A 20,686-nucleotide genomic window follows, 5' to 3' on the forward strand; every position below is an offset into this window, starting at 1 on the left:
TGTCTCGGGCCAAGACCATTGATCAGGACTGAAGAAGGGTCTCGGCCCCAAAAGCTGACGACATACGTACTCTTTTTCATAGATGCTGCCTGGCCTGCTGAGTTCCTCCAGCATTTTGTGTGTATTACTTTGATTTCCAGCATCTGCAGGTCTCCTCTTGCTTTAAAGAAACAGATTCAAATATGTGCTGAGAAATCCTCTAGTGTTGTAAAAACTGGGAAACATGGAATTAGTTAAACTTCCATAGAATATGGAATACTGAAACACACTGTGCAATGTAATAAATCTTAACTTGCTTCTATACTTCACAGATCTCCTCCCAGTCCATTTAACTCATCTCATCCATTCAGCTTATCCTTTATGTTCCTTTTTTTCCATAGAAACCATAGAAACCACAGAAAAACTACAGCACAGAAACAGGCCTTTTGGCCCTTCTTGGCTGTGCCGAACTATTTTCTGCCTAGTGCCAATAACCTGCACATGGACCATGTACCTCCATACACCTCCCATCCATGTATCTGTCCAATTTATTCTTTAATGTTAAAAAATAACCCACATTTACCAGCCCGTCTGGCAGCTCATTCCATACTCCCACCACTCTCTGTGTGAAGAAGCTCCCCTTAATGTTCCCTTTAAACTTTTTCCCCCTCACCCTTAACCCATGTCCTCCGGTTTTTTTCTCCCCTTGCCTCAGTGGAAAAAGCCTGCTTGCATTCACTCTATCTATACCCATCATAATTTTATATACCTCTATCAAATCTCCCCTCATTCTTCTACGCTCCAGGGAATAAAGTCCTAACCTATTCAACCTTTCTCTGTAACTGAGTTTCTCAAGTGTCCGGCAACATCCTTGTAAACTTTCTCTGCACTCTTTCAACCTTATTAATATCCTTCCTGTAATTTGGTGACCAGAACTGAACACAATACTCCAGATTCGGCCTCACCAATGCCTTATACAACCTCATCATAACATCCCAGCTCTTATACTCAATACTTTGATTAATAAAGGCCAATGTACCAAAAGCTCTCTTTACGACCCTATCTACCTGTGACACCATTTTTAGGGAATTTTTTATCTGTATTCCCAGATCCCTCTGTTCTACTGCACTCCCCAGTGCCTTACCATTTACCCTGTATGTTCTACGTTGGTTTGACCTCCCAAAGTGTAATACCTCACACTTGTCTGTATTAAACTCCATCTGCCATTTTTCAGCCCATTTTTCCAGCTGGTCCAAGTCCCTCTGCAGGATCTGAAAACCTTCCTCACTGTCCAATACACCTCCAATCTTTATATTATCAGCAAATTTGCTGATCCAATTTACCACATTATCATCCAGATCATTGATATAGATGACAAATAACAATGGACCCAGCACCGATCCCTGTGGCACACCACTAGTCACAGGCCTCCACTCTGAGAAGCAATTCTCTACTACCACTCTTTGGCTTCTTCCACTGAGCCAATGTCTAATCCAATTTACCACCTCTCCATGTATACCTAGCGACTGAATTTTCCTAACTAACCTCCCATGCCAATATATTATTCCCAATATATTATTTCCCAACATATTATTCGAATTTTCATTTGAAGACGTCTAAGTTGCTTCCTGTAATCACTTTCCCTAGTAGTGAACACCACCGTGATTTAAGAAATGTCTCCTTATTTCCTAACTGGTTGTTATAGCAACTGTTTTGAATTTGTCACCCCTCACCCTGGATCATTCTGTCCAGGTTCATTTCTATGTCCTCAATTTTCTGAAGGAAATTATCCCAACATGTTTAATATATTTTATGTCTGGTACTGTCCTTGTAAATATTTTACTACCTGTTTTAATTTTTTGTTCCTCCTCCATAGTTAGAGACTAAAATATGTATACCACTCCAGGTGTAACTTGAGCAGAGCCTGACACAAGCTAAAAATAACTTTGGTACTTATGGACTCTAAATCTTTTGAAATATCTTCCACTGTATTTTTGTCATTTTAAATTACTAAATTCTTCTGCTTTTAATTTTATTTCTTCACTTGTATCCCTGAATTATTATAATTGTTTTTTCCTTATAAATTCAATAAAAATGACATGCGACAAAACATCTAAGTCTTAACTAAGCAAGAACTGTAATGTATGGATCTATTTCAGTTAGAGAAATGACTCCACAAGCACTATGCATTGACCTGTTGTCTGCACACGCGCATTGCGCTCTCTCTCTCTTGTTGCCTTGTGAATCACCAGTTAAAGCCATTTCCCGCATGAACAAGAGAAAATCTGTAGATGCTGGAAATCTGAGCAACACACACAAAATGCTGGAGGAACTCAGCAGGACAGGCAGCATCTCGGAAAAGAAAACAGTTGACGTTTTGGGCTGAAACCCTTCACCCGTGTGCGTGCTTTTATTTAATTGATATGTAGCTGTGCATAGACACAACAAATTGGCGAAGTTAACAAATTTCTAATCACATGCCGGTGATTGTGATGAGCACGAACCTAAATATCAGAGAATATCACCAAGTGCACTAACAATTACGGGACGAAACAGTGAGAGGAAAGGGTTAAACTGTACGGAGTAGGCCACGAACACTAACAACGAAACACCTGAGTACAACATAATACTCAGTGAAAGACATGCAACTAGCAAAGTTAAAGTGAAAATAATGTAGCGATGGCTTCATTTGGGAACTTGATAGTGCTAATGAAGACTGGGAATCATAGGTCGAGACGGTGGAACTGTATTGCTGCACAATTAATGTGAAGGAGCAAAAGAAAGCGCCATACTTCTTAGCTTAATGAGTCCTAGGACATACAGTCTCTTACATAACTTAGTAACCCCTGAAAAGTCAGCATGCAAGATGGTCGACAAAATTGTTAGAATTTTACAAAATCACGAGCCCTAAACCGCTGGTATTAACTGAGAGATTTAGATTTTACAAAAGGAATCAGCTAATGGATGAAAGCATTTCTGAATACATTGCAGAACTGTGAAAACATCCCCAATACTGCAACTTTAGAGATGGACTTTCTGATGCCTTAAGGGACAGGCATGCATAGTCAAAGCATTCAAAAGATGCTACTGTCAGAAAAAGACCGAACCTTAGAATGGGCATTGACTATTGCAATATTAATAGAGTCTGCAGCAAAGGATGCAGCAAAACTACAGAAAAAGAGGTTCAAATGTGAAATGCATAAAATATCCCTGAATGACCAAAAAGGCCAAAAATGTTATTGATGAGATAAATCCTACCATGACGCAAATGACAGTTGGCTCAAAGAGAAGATTTACATAAAGTGTCACAGACAAGGTCACATAAGACCATAAGACCATAAGACAAAGGAGCAGAAGTCGGCCATTCGGCCCATCGAGTCTGCTCCGCCATTTTATCATGAGCTGATCCATTTTCCCATTTAGTCCCACTCCCCCGCCTTCTCACCATAACCTTTGATGCCCTGGCTACTCAGATACCTATCAATCTCTGCCTTAAATACACCCAATGACTTGGCCTCCACTGCTGCTCATGGCAACAAATTCCATAGATTCACCACCCTCTGACTAAAAAAATTTCTTCGCATTTCTGTTCTGAATGGGTGCCCTTCAATCCTTAAATCATGCCCCCTCGTACTAGACTCCCCATCATGGGAAACAACTTTGCCACATCCACTCTGTCCATGCCTTTCAACATTCGAAATGTTTCTATGAGGTCTCCCCTCATTCTTCTAAACTCCAAGAAATACAGTCCAAGAGTGGACAAACGTTCCTCATATGTTAACTCTCTCATTCCTGGAATCATTCTAGTGAATGATCTCTGTACCCTCTCCAACGTCAGCACATCCTTTCTTAAATAAGGAGACCAAAACTGCCCACAGTACTCCAAGTGAGGTCTCACCAGCGCCTTATAGAGCCACAACATCACATCACTGCTCCTATACTCTATTCCTCTAGAAATGAATGCCAATATTGCATTCGCCTTCTTCACTACTGATTCAACCTGGAGGTTAACTTTAAGGGTATCCTGTACGAGGACTCCCAAGTCCCGTTGCATCTCAGAACTTTGAATTCTTTCCCCATTTAAATAATAGTCTGCCCGTTTATTTTTTCGGCCAAAGTGCATAACCATACACTTTCCAACATTATACTTTATTTGCCACTTCTCTGCCCATTCTTCCAATCTATCCAAGTCTCTCTGCAGACTCTCTGTTTCCTCAGCACTACCGGCCCCTCCACCTATCTTCGTATTGTCAGCAAACTTAGCCACAAAGCCATCTATTCCATAATCCAAATCGTTGATGTACAATGTAAAAAGAAGCGGCCCCAACACGGACCCCTGTGGAACACCACTTGTAACCGGCAACCGGAATAGGATCCCTTTATTCCCACTCTCTGTTTCCTGCCAATCAGCCAACGCTCTACCAACGTATGTAACTTTCCTGTAATTCCATGGGCTCTTATCTTGTTAAGTAGCCTCATGTGTGGCACCTTGTCAAAGGCCTTCTGAAAATCCAAGTATACAACATCCACTGCATTTCCCTTGTCTAGCCTACTGGTAATTTCCTCAAAAAATTGTAATAGGTTTGTCAGGTAGAATTTTCCTTTAAGGAATCCATGCTGAGTTCTGCCTATCTTGTCATATGCCTCCAGGTACTCTGTAACCTCATCCTTGACAATCGACTCCAACAACTTCCCAACCACCGATGTCAAGCTAACAGGTCTATAATTTCCTTTTTGCTTCCTTGCCCCCTTCTTAAATAGCGGAGTGACATTTGCAATCTTCCGGTCCTCCGGAACCATGCCAGAATCTATCGACTTTTGAAAGATCATCGCTAATGCCTCCGCAATCTCCACAGCTACTTCCTTCAGAACACGCAGGTGTATTCCATCTGGTCCGGGAGATTTATCTACCCTTAGACTATTCAGCTTCCTGAGTACTTTCTCTGTCGTAATTTTGACTGTGCACACCTCTCTTCCCTGACACCCTTGAGTGTCCAGTATACTGCTGATGTCTTCCTCAGTGAAGACTGATGCAAAATACTCATTCAGTTCCTCTGCCATCTCCTTATCTCCCATTACAATTTCTCCAGCAGCATTTTCTATCGGTCCTATATCTACTCTCACCTGTCTTTTACTCTTTATATACTTGAAAAAGCATTTAGTATCCTCTTTGATATTATTTGCTAGCTTCCTTTCATAGTTAATCTTTTCCCTCTTAATGACCTTCTTGGTTTCCTTTTGTAAGGTTTTAAAAACTTCCCAATCCTCTGTCTTCCCACTAATTTTTGCTTCCTTGTATGCCCTCTCCTTTGCTTTAACTTTGGCTTTGACTTCTCTTGTGAACCACAGTTGCATCCTTTTTCCACTTGAAAATTTCTTCTTTTTTGGAATATACCTGTCTTGCACATTCCTCATTTCTCGTATAAACTCCAGCCACTGCTGCTCTGCTGTCTTTCCCGCCAGTGTCCCTTTCCAGTCAACTTTGGACAGTTCCTCTCTCATGCCACTGTAATTTCCTTTACTCCACTGAAATACCGACACATCAGATTTCAGCTTCTCTTTTTCTAATTTCACAGTGAACTCAATCATGTTATGATCACTGCCTCCTAAGGGTTCCTTCACCTCAATCTCTCTAATCACCTCCGGTTCATTAAGCAATACCCAATCCAGTACAGCCGATCCCCTAGTGGGCTCAACAACAAGCTGTTCTAAAAAGCCATCTAGCAGACATTCTATAAATTCTCTCTCTTGAGATCCAGTGCCGACCTGATTTTCCCAATCCACTCGCATGTTAAGATCCCCCACAATTATCATAGCACTGCCCTTCTGACAAGCCTTTTCTATTTCCAGTTGTAATTTGTAGTCCACATCCCTGCAGATGTTTGGAGGCCTATAAATAACTGCCATCAGGGTCCTTTTACCCCTGCTATTTCTTATCTCAACCCATTAAGATTCTGCACCTTCTGATCCTATATCACCGCTTTCTAATGATTTAATATCATTTCTTACCAATAAAGCCACGCCTCCCCCTCTGCCTGCCTTCCTATCCTTCTGATACACCGTGTATCCTTGGACGTTCAGCTCCCAGAGACGTGCGTCCTTTAGCCTGGTCTCAGTGATGGCCACAATATCATACCTGCCAATCTGTAGCTGTACGACAAGATCATCCACCTTATTCCTTATGCTGCGGGCATTTAAGTATAACACCTTAAGACCAGTATTTGATACTTTTCGCTTTGATTTCACTGCAACCTTATTGCACTGCAACTCATTCCAATGGCTACAAATTTGCCCCTTCACCTGCCTGTCTGTCCTGACATCTTTACTGCTCACTATCTTAGAATTATTTCTGTTTTCCCCTTTCTCCGCTCTGTCATTCCAGTTCCCACCCCCCTGCCAAATCAGTGTAAACCCTCCCTAACAGCTCTATTAAACTTTCCCACCAGGATATTGGTCCCCTTCAGGTTCAGGTGTAACCTGTCCTTTTTGAACAGGTCATACTTTCCCCAGAAGAGATCCCAATTATCCAAGAATCTGAAGCCCTGCCCCCTACACCAGTCTCTCTGCCTGATCCTACTACTCTTGCCCTCACTAGCACGTGGCACAGGTAGCAATCCCGAGATTACTACCCTGGAGTTCCTGCTTCTCAGCTTCCTTCCTAACTCCTGGAAATCTCTCTTCAGGACCTCCTCCTTTGTCCTATCAATGTCATTGGTACCAACTGGCTGCTCATAAAGAGAGTGTGCAGGGCAGACAAAAAGCACAACCAAAGAGAAAGACCACATCAAATCAAAAGTTTCAAACATAAAAATAAGCAAATGCATAAAGTGACCTGACGTAAAACAGAATCAGACAACACAGAGTCTGACAAAGTTGAGCTGCCATGCTTAGAACTGTAGAACTGTCCAGAGTCGTTGATTGGAGGACTGCACAGATGCAGCAGAAATGTTCCTGCGCAGGTCTGGTGAAGTGCTTCTTACCTGGTGAGAACAGGTAAGTAGGTAAATTCATTCCTTATTTCTTTTTTTTTTTGTTCTGAATTAACTCTTGAGAGAATAGGAGGTACATTTGCAGAGCCAGTGTTTTGTTCAGGGAATCAGATGTGGGATGTCCTGACTACCAGCCTCCCCAATGGCAACATCTGCAGTGCGTACATCAAGATGCAGCTCCTTAGAGACTGTGTTCAGAAACTGGAGCTGCAGCTCAAAGACCTTCAGTTTGTTAGGGAAACAGGTGATAGACAGGAGCTACAAGGAGGTAGTCACCCAAAGCTACAGGAGACAGATTAAAGGGTGACTGTCTGGAGAGGGAAGGGAGAATGTCAGATAGTGGAGAAGCCCTGTAGCCATCGACCTCAAACAAAAGGTACTCCATTTTGAGTATTGTTGGGGATGACAACTATCAGGGGAAGCACCAGCGGCCATGCCTTTGGCACTGAATCTGTCCCTGTGGCTCAATAAGGTAGGAAACTGAAGAGGATGGTAGCAGTGAAAGGGGACTCTATACTCAGGGGGACAGATAGGTGATTCTGTAGACATGAAAAGGAAACTTGGATGGCAGTTAGCCTCACAGGTGCCAGGGACACCAGTGTTTCTGAACGTGTCCACAATATGCTGAAACAGGGAGGGTGAGCAGCCAGAAGTCGTGGTATATGTTGGTACCAATGACACAGGTAGTAAAAAGGAGGTCCCGACAAAAGAGTACACGGAGTTAGGAAGGAAGCTGAGAAGCAGGACCTCAAGGGTAGTAATCTCAGGATTGCTGCCTGTGCCATGCAACAGTGAGGATAAGAATAGAATGAGGTGGTGGATAAATGTATGGCTGAAGATTTGGAGCGGGGGCAGAGATTTAGATGTTTGGATCATTGGGACCTCTCCTGGGGCAGGTATGACCTGTACAAAAGGGATGGGCTGCACTTGAACCTGAGAGGGACCAATATTCTTGCAGGCAGGTTTACGAGACCTGTTGGAAGTGGTTTAAGCTAACATGGCAGGAGGATGGGTGCCAGCATGATAGAGCTGAGGATGAACCAGCAGGTTTACAAGTACATGATGTAATATGTAATATGAATGTAAGGAAGGATGCCAATGATTGAGTACAGCTACAGACAGAGAAAAGAGTTCAGTTGTACCACAAAGGCAAAATTCATAAGGGCGAAGAATGCAGGACTGAAGGTGTTCTATTTAAGTACACATAGCATTCAGAATAAGGTGGATGAACTTGTGGCGCAATTAGAGACTGGTCAGTATGACGTTGAGGACATCACTGAGTTGTGGCTGAAAGAAGGTCATAGTTGAGAACTTAACATCAAAGGATATACTTTGTGTAGAAAGAACAGGCAGGAAGGCACAGGTGATGGTGTGGCTCTATTGGTAAGAGATGGAATTACATCTTTAGAAAGAGGTGACATAGCATCAGAGAATGTTGAATCTTTGTGGGTGGTGTTAAGAAACTGCAAGGGTGAAAAAATCATTATGCGAATCATATATAGGTATTCCAAATAGTAGCCAAGATCTGGGGTTGAGATTTCAAGGGGTGTTGGAAAGGACATGTAATAAGGGTAATGGCACAATTGTAATGGGGGACTTCAATATGCAAGTGGATTGGGAAAATCAGTTTGGTGTTGAATCGCAAGAGAGGGAATTTGTTGAATGCCTATGAAAAGGCTTTTTAGAGTAGCTTGTGCTTGAGCCTACTTGGGGAAAAGCTACCTTAGATTGGGTGTTGTCTAATAACCCTGAATTTATTAGTCAGCTTAACATAAAGGAACCTTAGGAGGCAGTGATCATAATATGGTTGAATTCATACTATAAATTGAGAGGGAGAAGCACAAGTCACATGTATCATATCGTGGTGCAATAAAGGGAATTATAGAGGCATGAGAGAGGAACTTGCTCAGGTGAATTGGAGGGGGATACTGGAAGGGATGACAGCAGAACAGAGGTGGCTGAAGTTTCTGGGAATAGTTCACAAGGCTCAGGATATATATGTCTCATAGAAAAAGTTCTCAAATGACAGAGGTAGGCAACCATGGCTGGCAAGGGAAGTTAAAGACTACATAAAAGCTAAGGAAAGGGCGTATGAGGTAGCAAACATGATTGAGAAGTTGGATGATTGGGACATTTTTAAAATCCAACAAAAGGCAACTAAAAAAGCTGTAAAAAGGGTAAAGATGAAAGATGAGGGAAAACTAGCTGATAAAATAAAGCAGGATACTAAAAGTTTTTTTCATTTATATAAAGTATACAAGGGAGGTGAGAATTAGTATTGGACCACTGGAAAATGATGCTGGTGAGGTAGTAATGGGGGATAATGAAATGTCAGATGAACTTAATAAGTACTTTGCTTCAGTTTTGCTGTGGAAGACACTAGCTGTATGCTAAAGGTCCTTGGGTGTCAGGGAGCAGGAGTGAGTGCCATTGCTATTACAAAGGAAAATGTACTTGGCAAACTCAAAGATCTTAAGGTGGATAAGTCACCTGGACCAAATAGATTACATCCCAGAGTCCTGAGACAGTTTGCTGAAGAGGTAACAGATGCGTTGTTCATGATCTTTCAAGAATCACTTGCTCCTGACGTGGTCCTGGAGGACTGGAAAATTGCAAATGTCACTTCACTCTTTAGAAGGGAGGAAGGCCAAAGAGAGGAAATAGTAGGTCAGTTAGCCTAAGCTCAGTGGTTGGGAAAGTATTGGAGGACATTTTTAAGGACAAGGTTTCAGGGTTCTTGGAGACTAATGATAAAATAAGTCAGTCAGTATGGTTTCGGTCAAGGGAAATCTTGCCTAACAAATCGGTTTGAATTCTTTGAGGAAGTAACAAACAGGGCGGACGAAGGAGAGGCACTAGATGTCACTCACATAGATTTTTAGAAGGCATTTGATGAGGCTGCTTAACAAGATAAAATCTAATGGTGTTACAGGAAATATACTGACATGGATGGAGGAATAGCTGATGGGCAGGAGGCAACGAGTGGGAATAAATGGGGTCTTTTCTGGCTGGCTGCAAATGATGGGTTTCCTCAGGGATCAGTCTTGGGACTGCTACTTTTCACGTTTTTTATCAATGATTTAGATAGTGGAATTAATGGCTTTGTGGCAAAGTTTGCAGATGATACGAAAATAGGTGGAGGAGTAGGTAGTGTTGTGGAGGAGTAGGAAGTGTGATTGCAGCATGACTGGAAGAATGGGCAAATAAAAGTGGCCGATGGAATACAGTGTTGGGAAATGTATGATAATGCATTTTGGTAAAAGGAACAATAGTACAGACTATTATCTAAATGGGGAGAAAATTCAAATATCAGAGGTGCAGAGGGACATAGGAATCCTCTTGCAAGACTCCCAGAAGGTTAAATCTGTGACAAAGAAGGCAAATGCAATGTTGGCATTTATTTCAAGGGGAATAGAATATAAAAGCAAGGAGATATTGCCAAAGCTTTATAAGATGCTAGTCAGGCCGCACTTGGAGTATTGTCAACAGTTTTGTGCCCCTTATCTTAGAAGGGAAGATTGCCCGTGGAGAGGATCCAGAGGAGGTTCAGGAGGATGATTCTGGGAATGAAGCAGTTAACATATGAGGAGTATCTGGTAGCTTTGGACTTGTACTCACTGGAATTTAGAAGAATATATGGGGATCTCATTGAAACCTATTGAATGTGAAAGGTCTAGATAAGGTGGATATAGAGAGGATGTTTCCTATGATAGGGGTATCCAGAACTAAAAGGCACAGTCTCAAAATTAAGGGGCGATCTTTTAGAATAGAGGTATGGAGGTTTTTTTTTCACCAAAGAGGGGCTAATTTGTGGAATGCTCTGCCACAGATGGCAGTGGAGGCCGAATTCATGGATATATTTAAAGCGGAAGCTGATAGATTCCTGATTGGTCAGGGCATCAAGAGATATGGTGAGAGGGCAGGTGTATGGGGCTGAGTGGGATCCAGGATCAACCATGATGAAATGGCTGAGTGGGCTGGATTCTATGAATGGCCTAATTTGGCTCCTATGTCTTATGGTCTTATGATCTAAGCTGCATAGTATTAGTGAAGCAGATCACAAAATCATCTGGATCACAATGAATGTGTCTGAGGTACAACTGAAAATGGAGCTGGATACAGGGTAAGCTTTGTCTGCAATTCCAGAGGCTGACTGCAACAGACTGTTTTCTAAGATACCATTAGAGAAGACCTACACAGGCAAAAAAGTGTCTTCCAAAGGCAAACTGAAGGTGAATGTGATGTATGGAGGTCAAACACAGCAGTTAGAGCTTTATGTATTAAAAAGTGGAGGGCCAGTACTTTTCAGATGTGAATGATTCAAAAAAGTCCAACTAGACTGGCACTCTAGGTGTGATATCAACAAGTACAACTGCTTAAGGCAAATGAGAAGGTGTTTGAGAAGAAGATTGGTAAACTCAAAGGAATGAATGCATGAACTAAAATGAATGAAGCAACAACACTAAGATTCAATAAAGTGTGTCCATTGTCTTAGGCACTACGTTCTAAAGTGGATGCTGAACTTCAGAGCTTGGAAGGATCTGGCATTCTCTCCAAGGTGGAGTGGAGTGATTGGGCCATGCCCATTGTCCCGGTGATCAAGAAACAGAAGGCTGGAGCTGTTTGTAATCTGTGGTGATTTCAAAGTGAGCATCAACCCAGTGCTGCATACTGTGCAGTATCCCCCACCATGAATGGAAGACACTTTTGTATCTTTGGCAGGCGGGGAGAAGTTTTCAAAGATTGACTTGTCACAAGCCTATCTACAAATGGAGAATGAGGAGGCAAGCTGGAGGTTCCTCAGGATCAACACTCACAAGGGACTGTTCCTTTTTTAGCATCTCGTCTTCGGCATAGCATCAGCTCCAGTAATTTGGCAAAGAGCAATGAACCAAATGTTCTAAGATATCCCAGGAACACAATTTTACCTCATGATATCATTGTGACTGGCAAGAATGATGAAGAGCACCTCCTGAGCCTTGGTAAAGGCTGAGTAAGTATGGTTTGCATGGAAAGAGTGATTTTCTCAAGAATGAAATCACATATTGTGGGCATGTCATTGACAATCATAGCTTATATAAGTCACAAGAGACGACTGAAGCAGTGCTACAGGCGCCCAACCCAGAAAATATGTCACAACTCAGGTCACACTTGGCCCTTGAAAACTACTGCTGCTGGTTTCTCCCAAATATTGCTACAGTGCTGCGCCTATCGAAGGCGCTGTTGCACACAGGAGCAAATTGGGAAGTACAAAATAAACAGTTCACCCAGTTTCGAAGTGAATCAGCAAAGAGCTTTGAGATTGGACAGGAAGTCCTAGTGCGTGATTACCGAGAAGACAAGTGGACCCCCAGTAGGATAGCTACAAGAACTGGACCACTGGTTTACACAGTAGATATTGGAGATCAGACATGGAGACGTCATGTTGACCAGGTACTGGTTGCGGAACTGAAGACACAACAACAATGACATTAATTTACTGATGGTCTGGAGAGAAAGGTTTGAAATGTAGTAGGAGCTTGCAGCATGATTGCTGGGTGTTTATGTTAAGACCATAATCATTAAGTTCTTAAATCATTTTATTCTTAGTGACCTTATCTGGAATGGTTTCAGCATGGATGTGATCAAAAACATGTGTTATATTTGTGAATGGAATTCACACAAATTTTACTGTTAAGCTGATCAGGGAAAATTAGAACTTGAAGACAGAGAAGGTCTATCATCGATGATGGCATTGATTGCATTCCGATATTTAAAGGCTAAGAGCACAGTCATCTGATAACTAATCTCTTTGTCTTTAGATACATACTTTCAATTACATTTCACATGCTGCCAAGTATTAGCTATGAGTAAATAGTTTATACCTAGTGCAGTGAAATGTCACATTTTTGGATTTAAGATCAATGAAGAAATTTTATACAACAGTTTTAACTGATTCTGTAGTGAATACTTATCTAAATTGCAAACTTGCAGAAATAGTGGACTCTACAATATTAACCCTCTACCACAGTATCTTGGCATGGGTCAAAAGTGTCTGGTGCTGTACTCTTCTACCTCTCTCTCCCTCTCTCTCTCTCTCTCTCTCTCTCATTCTCTCTTTATCTCTCTCTATCTCATTCACTATCCTAGACACAGAAGTTGGAAAGGAGAGAGTGATGGAAGAGAAAGGGCAGCACAGTGACAGGGGTATTCACAGAGGGGCGAGCATGCGAGCCTGAGGCTCAGGGGTCAGTATCCATCAGAAAATTGGAAAATAGCGAGCAGGATGGAGATTCTTCCAGTGACATGCCATCTCAAAAGACTGGATTTTGCAGAGTGCAGAAACAACATCACCCCAAGCCCAGGAGCAAAGCAGCCTTCCAACAACTATCTCAAGATTATGCCGGTTTCCCCTAAGTGTTTGGTTTCCTCTCAGATCCCAGAGATATCCTGGTTGGCCGATTAATGGGTTAGTTTAAATTATCCCTGGTGTAGGTGGATTGGATGCTGATGGGTTGAAGTGAGGGAATTAGTCAAATTCAATGCACTGAATAGCTTCCTATATGAGAACCTGAAAAACATGAGTAAAATATAAATAATAAAGTTGCAAGTAAATTTATTATTGAAGTACATACATGTCACCATATACAATTCTGAGATGAATTTTCCTGCAGGCATATTCAATAAATCCATAATAGAATAATAACCATAATAGAATTAATGAAAGACTGCACAAACATTTGCATTCAGACAGTGTGCAAAAAACAACAAACTGTGCAAATACGAAACAAAAGAAATAATAACAATAAATATCAAGAACATGAGATGACGTATCTTTAAAAGTGAGTCTATAGGTTGTGGGAACATTTCAATGATGGAGTAAGTGATGTTATCATTTTTGGATCAAGAGCCTGCTGGTTGAGGGGTAATAACTGTTCCTGAACCTGGAGGTGTGAGTTCTTTCCTATGGCGGTAGTGAGGAGAGAGCATGCTTTGGATTGTGAGGGAGTCCCTGATGATGGATGCTGTTTTGTTGTGACAACACTTAGTGTAGATATGCTCGATAGTGGGGAGGGTTTTATCCATGATGGACTAGGCTGTATCTACTACTTTTTTTTGCAGGACTTTCCATTCAAGGGCATTGGTGTTTCCATACCAGGCTGTAATCAGCCAGTCAATGTACTCTTCACTACACATCTACAGAAGTTTGACAGAGTTTTAGATATCATGCGGAATCTTTTTAAACTCTGAAGGGAGTGGAGTCGTTGCCACGCTTTCTTTGTAATTGCAATTAGGTGCTGGGCCCAGGACAGATCCTCTGAAATGATAACATTGAGGAATTGAAAGTTGCTGACCCTCTCCAATCGGGCCACAGACAGCATAGATCTGTAATTTTGCTGTCATATGAGGATTCACTTCCAAGGACTGCACAACTCATGTTCATAATATTATTTATTTATTATTAATAATATTTGTTTTTTCCTTGTATTTGCACAGTGTCATCTTTTGCACATTGGTTGTTTGTCCATCTTTATTTCTGTGTTGTTTTTCATTAATTCTATTGTGCTTACTTAGATGTGTGGTGGAGAGTATATTGACTGGTTGCATCAGAGCCTGTTATGGAAAAAACAACCCCCTTGAATGGAAAATCCTACGAAGGGCCATAGATACACCCCCGGTCTATTATGAGTAAGGCCCTCCCCTCCACAGAGCACATCTATATGGAGTGCTATCGCAGGAAAGCACCAGCCAGGTCATGCCCTCCTCTCACTGCTGCCATCGAGAAGAAGGTACAAGAGCCTCGGGACACACATTACTTGGTTAAGGAACATTCGTTACCCCTCAACCATCAGGCTCTTGAACTAGTGGGGAAAAATTCATTCAACCTCACTTGCCCCATCACTGAAATGTTTCCACAACCTATGGACTCACTTTCAAGGACTTTTCAACTGATGCTCTTGATATTTATTGTTTATGTATTATTTTTATTTTATTTTTTCCTCTTTTTTGTATTTGCAGTTTGTTATTTTTGTTTGTTTACCCTGTTGGGTGTAGTCTTTCATAGATTCTATTATAAGATAAAATAAATAAAGGCATCCATTAGTCTTGTGAGACCATGGATCTGCATCTGGAAAGTCTTCACTCTCCAGGGCACAGGCCTGGGCAAGGTTGTATGGAAGACCGGCAGTTGCCCATGCTGCAAGTCTCCTCTCTCCACGACACCGATGTTGTCCAAGGGCAGGGCAAGGGCCGATACAGCTTGGCGCCAGTGTTGTCGCAGAGCACTGTGTGGTTAGGTGCCTTGCTCAAGGACACAACACACTGTCTCGGCTCGGGCTCAAACTCACAACCTTCAGGTCACTAGTCGAGTGCCTTAACCACTTGGCCACGTGCCCACACAATGTTCTTATGTTCTATTATAAGAACATAAGAACATAAGAAATAGGAGCGGGAGTAGGGCATACGGCCCATTGAGCCTGCCCCGCCATTCAATAAAATCTTGGCTGATCTGTCCGTAAACTCAGCTCCATCTACCTGCCTTTTCCCCATAACCCTTAATTCCCTCACTATGTAAAAATCTATCTAAATTGCAAACTTGTGGTACTTGGTATTTGGATTTACTGAGTATGCCCAGAAGAAAATGAATCTCAGGGTTGTACATGGTAACATATACGTACTTTGAGAAGAAGTGTACTTTGAACTTTGCGATGGTGAGACAGAACAATTTAAACAGAACTTTAGGAAAAACATTGATAAACAGTTAGGTTGCATTACCTTACTTACCTGGTTTGTCAAATTTGTCAAAATGCTCAGATTCTCAGAGAATCGAGATTGCCCTGGTGATCATTATGGACATTTTGTGGGCTGCAGAAAGTTGTTCTAAATTTAAAAAAATATATACCTCTTTTGAACTACTCTCACTGCAATCTATAGCATGTAACCTTTCTATCATGTTCTCGATATTTATTGCTTATGCATTTGTATTATTGTTTCTTCTTTTTGCATTTGCACTGTTTGTTGTCTTCTGCACTCTGGTTGAAAGCCCTAGTTTGCCCCTAGTTATTTGATTCTGTTATAGTTACTATTCTATAGATTTGTTGAGCATGCTCACAATGGGTTGAGTGGGATCCGGAATCAGCCATGAAGCAGACTCGATGGGCTGAATGGCCTAATTCTGCTCCTATGTCTTGTGACCTAAGAAAATGATAGTGACATATATGTACTTTGATAATTAAATTTACTTTGAATATTGAATGATTTTAACATTCATACATAAAGGGATTCCAAAAATATTGAAAAGTAATCAAAACATTATGAAAATCTTGAACATGCTTATTTACATTAAAAAAACTTTGAATCACGTTCAGATAAGTTCAACCCATTAAGCAACATTTTCTAACAGTTATGTTGGAAGAGCCTCCATTGAGGAGAAAAACAATTGAGAAAGCTACCACAGCTAATACATGACTTCTGGGTCTGTGGACACAAAAATAAAAATCCTGAGCACTGACTGGGAGAGATGTTAACAGCTACATGTTGAACAGAAACATTTCCAACAAAATCAAATGCATTATCATTTTGGCAGTCTGAAGAGTCCTCACTCCTCAGGCCACAAATAATAATTTTTAAGATTATTTGTCTGATCCCTTCGTCTCCCTGGATTCAATTCTCCTTATATGTAGTTTGGACTCTCTAATCTCAAAGCAGGTGACTTTCCTGCTATTCAGAAAAGCAGAATGTAATAAAGGTGAAATAGGTTCGGGGTTCAAATCATACTGAAGACCAGCGTAGTCATATATATTTGTCACTCAGTGCAACACTGGAGAAGCCCTACTGTATCATGGGCATGGTATGTTAAAATGAGCACCATTTGTCTTCTAGATGAATGTGAATATTCCCACAGCAATTGTCAAAGAGCTTTGGAATTCTACCAGTTTGTTGGTGAATATTGGTTGTGAGATCTCATTCTGTACAATTAGGTTATTAATTTGTCACTGTGCTAATGTCCAAATTTCAAAGATACCTTGTGGTTGCAGCTTCATTGTAGTTCACAGTGTGAAAGGGATAATATCAATATCATTTTGTTTGATTATCCATCTACATATCTTGTAAGACCTGCTGTCAATTTTGGAGAGCAATGAAACCCACTGTAAAGTTGTGAAAGAAGATTTACAATTCCAATCTTACAGGAGTAAGGATATTTAGACCAGCACCCACCATGCTCACAGTGCACCAGATCTGCGCACCCAGTTCTGGGCGGTGGGTGGAGGGGGGTCAGGGTTTGGGTGATAAATCATCATTAAGCATTGCCCGAGCATTTATAAAAGAAAACATTCTCAGACTAATTATATGCTCAATTCTTTAATTGGTAAAATGATTTCTTATTGTCACATGTGTAGACATACAGCAAAAATAATCGTTTTGTATCCTGTTCACGCAAATCATCTCATTACAATAGTGCATTAAGGTAGTCCAAGGAAAAACAAAAACAGAATGCAGTATAAAGTGTTACAGTTCCATCGAAAGTGCAGTGCAATCAAGTAATAAGGTGCAAGGCCATAATGAGGTAGACTGTGAGGTCAAGAGTCCAACTTATTGTACAAGAGGACCTTTCAAACACCTTATAACAGTGGGGTAGAAGCTGGTCTTGAGCATGCTGGGTGGTACTTGCTTTCAGGTTTTTTTAATCTTCTGGGGCAGTGTATAAGGCTGACATCAAATAGTCTATTGTGCATAAAGACAATTTATTCAGAAGGGAACATTAAAAATGTAGAAAACAGGAACTACATTAGCAAATAAAAGATAATTTCTTCAGTAAAATGCACTGAATGGATGATAGCTACATTTAAGTTATATGTACAACTTTGAACTCAATCACCTACACTCATGTGGTTACTAAGTGGTGACTGGGGAATTTCTCAACTATTGCCTCCTTGGTGGATATTCAGATTGTCAATATGTAAAGATTTTTCAGTTATATAGGTAATTAACAAAATTGTTGTTTAAGTTCGTCCATTTAGAGCCCAAAACCATCTTGGGCATGAAGAATATAATAGCAATATTTATGTTTGACATTAGTTAAATGTAAACAGGACAACTATGTTCTATGACGTACTTTTCTATGAGAACTTGCTTCAAAATACCCATCCACTGACCTAAAAATCTGACAACTTCCTTTCTCCCTACTTGAAAAATTATAGTTAATGGCCATTTTATAAGGTACACCTGCCCTTGAATGTAAACACCCAGTCATCCAATCATGTGGCAGCAGCTCAATGCATAAAAGCCTGCAGACATAATTAAGAGGTTTATATGTTGTTTAGAACAAAAATCAGAATGAAGATGAAATGTGATCTAGGTGATTTAGACCATGGAATGATGGTTGGAGCTAGATGGATGGCTTGAGTATCTCAGAAACTGCTGATGTCCTTGGATTTTGGATTTTCACACACGAGTTGTATTGAGTATTCTGGAGTTGGTTAGATATACCAGATATTAATACAAAAAAGAATCCATTTTCAATACTTATTGTAAATATAAAATAAATCCAGGACGCTTGCAATTAGCTTTCAGTGCTCATTGTAAATTGCAAGCAGTAAATTGAAGTTAAACTGGCCTACAGACCAAGAGGTTACATATGTAACAGCCAAACTTTAAAACAATGGGTTTGTGTTAATTGGCTTGCACCAAACCAGGCTATGTGGCCGAGTTATTTGCACTATTGTGACTTGAGTGCAAGCTGGCAGACCAGACGAATGTTGTCACTTAACATATCAAACATGGTCAAAGGTAATAGTTTTTGTGTATTTACCATACTTGTGTACTCAGAGATGGCCTGACAACATTAATTTTGGGAATGACTAGTTCTCTGTTGTCAGAGGTTTTTTTTGAATATTTGTGTTAATTAGTTTCTTCCAAAGGCAATTGGACCTTCAGAGGTACCTTGTCAATTACAATGTGTTTCCACTATGTATCTCAAAGGAACCATTTGTCAACCCAAAGTATTGAAGTAAACAATGTCATTGTAACTATTGAAAAGGTATTGAATCACCTAGTACTACCTTTTGATCTTAAGAGTATAAAAATATGATGTACCTATGGGTTTGTGAGGCTGTACCAATAGGGTCTCCAGAATGATGCCTGCTGTTGTGATAAATAAAGACTTCTATATCACCAATTTCAGTGTCTCTCTGGATCCCAGAAACTGTTGATCTCCTGAGATTTTCACACTCAGTGGTATCTAGAGTTTACAGAGAATAGTGCAAAAAACAAAAACATCGAATGAGTGGCAGTTCTGTTGGTGAAGGCACCTCATTAATGAGAGAGGTCAGAATGGTTCAAGCTCACAGATAGGTGACAGTAACTGAAATAACTACACATTACAACAGGGGTATGCAGAAGTGTATCTCTCAACGCATAACATGTTGAACCTTGAAATGGATGGTCTATAGCAGCAGAAGACCACAAACATACACCAAATAAAGTGGTCCCTTAGTCCATATATGGCTGAGAGATTATTGACAATTATGGGACTATATAATTCTACAGCATGTAAATGACACATGCAGTTTAAAACTTGAAGAAAAATGTTCTCTAGAAACCATATTAGGATTTAAACTAAATTAAATACATATGCTACTGTTGTAAAAAATGCTTTACTTTTTTATTGAGGATCAATATTGTAGAATTTAAAACATTTGGGGATTAAACTTCATCCTAGAGAAAATCATTAGTAATTATTGTTTAAAACTTATCATATGAACAGCAATTAGAACACTTCAGGTGGCCAAGTTTGAGGTTTCTGTGTAATTACTTTCTGTGAATTTGAATGTCAACGGCCAGTCTGACATTGTCTGTAAAGTATAGGCAACTTAGATATGAGTTTCACTCTCCCCTAATTAATTGAACAGTCACCAATTTCAAGTTTAGCTGTCAGTTGCTAAGCATATCAGATTAATCTTGCCATCTGAAATAAATCTTTTAACAACACTCCCATATGTCTGGCAATTGTTTCATCATGCAAGATGTTCTGCAATAGATATTTACTGGAGAATAACTGGCACTCTCAACATGATGCACATAACAGAATATGTAGTCATTCATGACCAGAGGCTACAACGCATATTTTAGTTATATCACTGAAACCATCATTAAATACAATACTTGCTATTTCCCAGACAACAATAATTTTTTATACTATTGGGAAAAGTAACGCTTGAGAAACAATAATCAAGTCACAGATTGCAAAATAGATTACGATAATTGCATTTATCATTCTCCTCCAGCAAAATAGTTACATGTTATAGTGAAGGATACAGAACCATTCACTGAAGTCATGTTGAAGTTTTATCAAGCAGGAATTTTCCCTTGCTAACACAAGCCCTGAAAGATTATCATGGTGTTATCAGGGAAGATGATGGACCTGCAAAACCCTGTTTTACAATGAGCTCTTCTTCTCTGACATAACCATGGCAATTCAAGAATATTTATTGCTTTTCCTCCATTCTTTGGTTTCAGGGACTCTATCAAAGAATTCTTAAGTGTGTTCAGATACTGATATTGACAGATGGTATGATTTTCAGCTTTTTTATTCACTGAGTTTCTTGTTCTCTCAGGGTTGCTTCTTTGTATCATTTTCAATTATTTATGTGTTATATTCTTCCAATTCTGTGACTTTATCCTCTCTTATCTTTGTCCATTTGCCTTTAGGTGTCCCTTGTCCTCTTGCTCCTTCACCT

This window comes from Mobula hypostoma, chromosome 2 (genome assembly GCF_963921235.1).
Source record: "Mobula hypostoma chromosome 2, sMobHyp1.1, whole genome shotgun sequence".
In the NCBI taxonomy this organism is placed as follows: domain Eukaryota; kingdom Metazoa; phylum Chordata; class Chondrichthyes; order Myliobatiformes; family Myliobatidae; genus Mobula; species Mobula hypostoma.